At 33.9% G+C, this 4,200-nt stretch overlaps 1 pseudogene; it reads right to left on the reverse strand.

The window, feature by feature from the left end:
* Nucleotides 1-3,536: 3,536 nt before the first annotated feature.
* LOC112835692 (large ribosomal subunit protein eL32-like) lies at nt 3,537-3,927 on the reverse strand (annotated as a pseudogene).
* Nucleotides 3,928-4,200: the final 273 nt, after the last annotated feature.

A 4,200-nucleotide genomic window follows, 5' to 3' on the forward strand; every position in this document is an offset into this window, starting at 1 on the left:
TCTTTTTTAATTTCCTTTCACAATACTTTAGAGTTTTCAACAGTATGAGTTTTGAATTTCTTTTGTTAAATTTATTTGTATTTTATTCTTCCGATGGTATTGTAAATGGAATTGTTTTCTTAATTTTATTTTGGAGTGGTCATTGCAAATGTATAGAAATGCAGTTGATTTCTGTATATTGATCTTGTATCCTGAATACTTGCTTAGTTTGTGTTTTGATCCAATATTATTTTAGTGGCACCCTTTAGATTTTCTCTACATAATATCATGTCATCTGCCAATAGGGATAAATTTGTTTCTTCGTTTCAAATTAGGATTTATTTTAGTTCACATTCTTGTCTAATGTCTTAGCTTAGTACCTACATAACACATTGAACAGAAGTGAAGAGAGTGGCTTTTCTTGTCTTTTTCCTTATCTATGAAAGAAAGCATTTAAATCTTTCACCATTAACATTGGCATGGGTTTTTTGTAGGTGCTTTTTTTCAGTTTGAGGAAGTTCAATTCTATTCCTAGTTTACTGAGTATTCTTATCATGAAGTTTGTTGGAGCTCATGAAATAAAGAATTTGTTTGCATTTATTAAGATGATCATGCAATTTTGTCTTTTATTCTGTTGGTATGTGGTATTATATTAACTGATCTTTCAGATGTTAAAGCCACTTTGCTTTCTGGGATTAATTCCACTTTTTTGTGTGTGTATAATTCTTTTTATATGGTTAAGGATTTGGTTTGTTAGCATTTTGTTGAGGATTTTTATGTATATTCATAAGGAATATTGGTCTATAGTTTTCTTGTGATGTCCTTATTTGGTTTTAGTATCATGTTTTATTTGGTATCGTGTTTTCTTGTATTTTTGGAGGATTTTTAAAAAGAAATGATACTAATTTTTCTTTAAATTCTTGGTAGAATCCATCTGGACCTGGGCTTTCCTTTGTGATAGTTTTTTACTAATTCAGTCCCTCTTTCTGTTGTTATGGGTCTATTCAGATTTTCTGTTTCTGCTTGAGTTATTTCATAGTTCATGTTTTTCTAGTGATTTGTCCATTTGACCTAGTTATCTCATTTGTTGGCATGCGGTTTGTATTAGTATTCTGTTAGGATCCTTTTTATTTGCCTAAGGTTGGTAGTAATATCTCCAATCTCATATCTTATTTTAGAAATGTGAGTCTTCTCTTTTTTTGGGTGTCCATCCAGCTAAAGGTTTATTAATTTTGTTGATATTTGGAAAGAACCAAATTTTGGTTCTGTTCTTTTGTTTTATTGTTATTCTCTATTTTTTGGTATTCCAACTCTAATCTTTGTTATTTTCTTTCCTCTACTAGCTTTGGGTTTTGTTTGCTCTTTTTTTTTTTTTTCTAGTTTCTGTGTTTTAAAAATCTGTTTTCCAGTTTTACTGAGATATATTAGCATATAACACTGTAAGGTATACCACTTAATAATTTGGTATATGTATTGTGAATTGATTACTATAAATTCAGTTAACATCCATCACCTCATATAGGTATAATTTTTTTCTTGTGATGGGAACTTTTAAGATCTCTCTTAACTACTTTCAAATATACAATACAATGTCATTAACTATAGTCAACATGTTGTATATTACATCCCTAGATCTTATTTATGTTATAACTAAAAGTTTGTACTTTTTGACCGCCTTGACCCATTTCCCCCAAACTCCAGCTTTGGCAACCACCAGTCTGTTCTCCATTGCTAGGAGTTCAGTTTTTTTTATTTCACATATAAAAGAGATCATACAGTATTTGTCTTCTCTGTCTGATTTATTTCACTTAGCATCATGCCCTCGAAGTCCATTCATGTTGTCACAAATGGCAGGATTTCTTTCTTTTTTATGATTGTATAATATTCCTAGGTGTGTGTGTGTGTGTGTGTGTGTGTGTGTGTGTGTGTGTGTGTATATATATATCCATTCATCATTGATGGACACTTAGAATGTTCCTATGTTATGGCTATTGTAAATAATGTCAAAATAAACATGGGAGTGCAGATACCTTTTTGAGATAGTGATTTCATTTCCTTGGGTAGCTGGGTCATATGATAGTTCTATTTTTAATATTTTAAGGAACCTCCATAGTGTTTTCCATGGTGGCTGCACCAAGTTACGTTCCCACCAGAAGTGTACAAGGGTTTCTTTTTCTTCACATCCTTGCCAACACTCACACATATATGGTCTCTTGTCTTCTTGATAACAGCCATTCTAATAGGTGTGAGGTGATATCTCATTATTTTGTTTTGCAATTCCCTGATAATTAGTGATGTTGAGCATCTTTTCATGTACCTATTGGCCATTTGTATGTCTTCTTGGAAAAATATCTATTCAGTTCCTCTACCCATTATTTTAATTGGATTGTTTGTTATTTTGCTATTAAGTTACACGAGTTCTTTATATATTTTGGATGTTAACCCCTTATCAGAAATATAATTTGTAAATATTTTCTCCCGTTCTGTAAATTACCTTTTCTTTTTCTTGATGGCTTCCTTTTCTGTGCAGAAGCCTTTTATTTTGGTGTTATCCCACTGGTTTATTTTGCTTTTGTTGCTTTTGTTTTATGTGTTATATCCAAAAAATTATTGCCATGATCGGTGTCAAGGAGCTTATCCCCTATGTTTTCCTCCTTGAAGTTTTATAGTTTCAGGTCTCACATTTAAGTTTTCAATCCATTTTGGGTTAATTCTTGTTTTGTATGTGGTTGTCCAGTTTCCCCAACCACATTTATTGAAGAGTGTCCTTTCCCTATTGCATATTCTTGCCTCCTTTGTCTTATTTGACCGTATATGTGTGAGTTTATTTCTGGGCTCTCTCTCCTATTCCATTGTTCTATGTGTCTGTTTTTATGCCAGTATTATACTTTTTTTGATTCCTATAGCTTTGTAATATGATTTCAAATCAGGAAGTATGATGTCTTTAGCTTTGTACTTGTTTTTCAAGATTGCTTTCACTGTTTGGGATCTTTTGTGGTTTCATACAACTTTTGGGATTATTTGTTCTATTTCTGTGAGAAATACTATTGGAATTTTGATAGAGATTGCATTGAATCTGTAGATTGCTTTGGGTATTGTGGGCATTTTAACAATATTAATTCTTCCAATACATGAGCATGAAATATCTTTCCACTTACTTGAATTTTCTTCAGTTTCTTTCATCAGTCTCTTTAGTTTTCAATGTATAGATTTCCCATCTCCCTTGTTAAATGTATTTAAGTATTTTATTATTTTTTTAAAGATTTTTATTTATTTATATGAGAGACAGTGAGCGCAAGCAGGGGAGGGACAGGGACAAGAAGACTTCACACTGAGGGTGGGGAGCTTGATGAGGGGCTCGATCTCATGACCCTGAGATCATGACCTGAGCTGAAATCAAGAGTCAGATGCTTAACTGACTGAGCCACCCAGGTGCCCCAGTATTTTCTTCTTCTTGATGCAATTATAGAATGGGGTTGCTTTCTTAATTTCTCTCCCCCCTTTTTTTGGTAGTTTTATGTTTTTACTAACACAAATACAACAGGCACATAAGCTGTCTATTCACTTTCTTCACTGTGCTTTCTGGCATTGGGATTGATGACTCTGATGGCCAGCTGGGCTGCTTTTTCCGCAATGACTTTGTGGTTCTTGGAGGAGACATTGTGAGCAATCTCTGCACATCAGCAGCACTTCAAGCTCCTTGACGTCGTGAAGTAGGAACTTCCAGAAGCCACTGGGCAGCATGTGCTTTGTTTTCTTGTGGCTCCCATAACCAATGTTGGGCATCAAAATCTGGCCCCTGAATCTTCTGTGTACCCTATTGTCAGTACCTCTGGGTTTCTGCCGGTTGTGTTTTATTTTGACATACCGGTCTGACTGATGCCAGCTGAACTTCTTGGTCCTCTTTTTAATGATCTTGGGATTTACCAGAGGTCTGAGGGCAGCCATGATACTGAGTAGGAGATGGCTGCTGCCTTCTCAGGCAAAGCTGAGAAAGAGAGCTTAATTTCTCCTTCAGATAGTTGATGTTAGTGTATAGAAATGCAACTGATTTTTGTGTATTGATTTTGTATACTACAACTTTACTGACTTCCTTTATTACTTCTAGTAGTTTTTTTTTTTTTGGTTTATGCAACTTTATTGAAGAAAAATCAGTTACTAGCAGGGTTGATCACTCATCCATTGACAACTTATACCATTTATTCGGTGCTATATTAAACA

The sequence above is a fragment of the Callorhinus ursinus genome, unplaced genomic scaffold, assembly GCF_003265705.2.
Source record: "Callorhinus ursinus isolate GAN/ISIS: 27379988/994484 unplaced genomic scaffold, GSC_fseal_2.0 scaffold4, whole genome shotgun sequence".
NCBI classification, from domain to species: domain Eukaryota; kingdom Metazoa; phylum Chordata; class Mammalia; order Carnivora; family Otariidae; genus Callorhinus; species Callorhinus ursinus.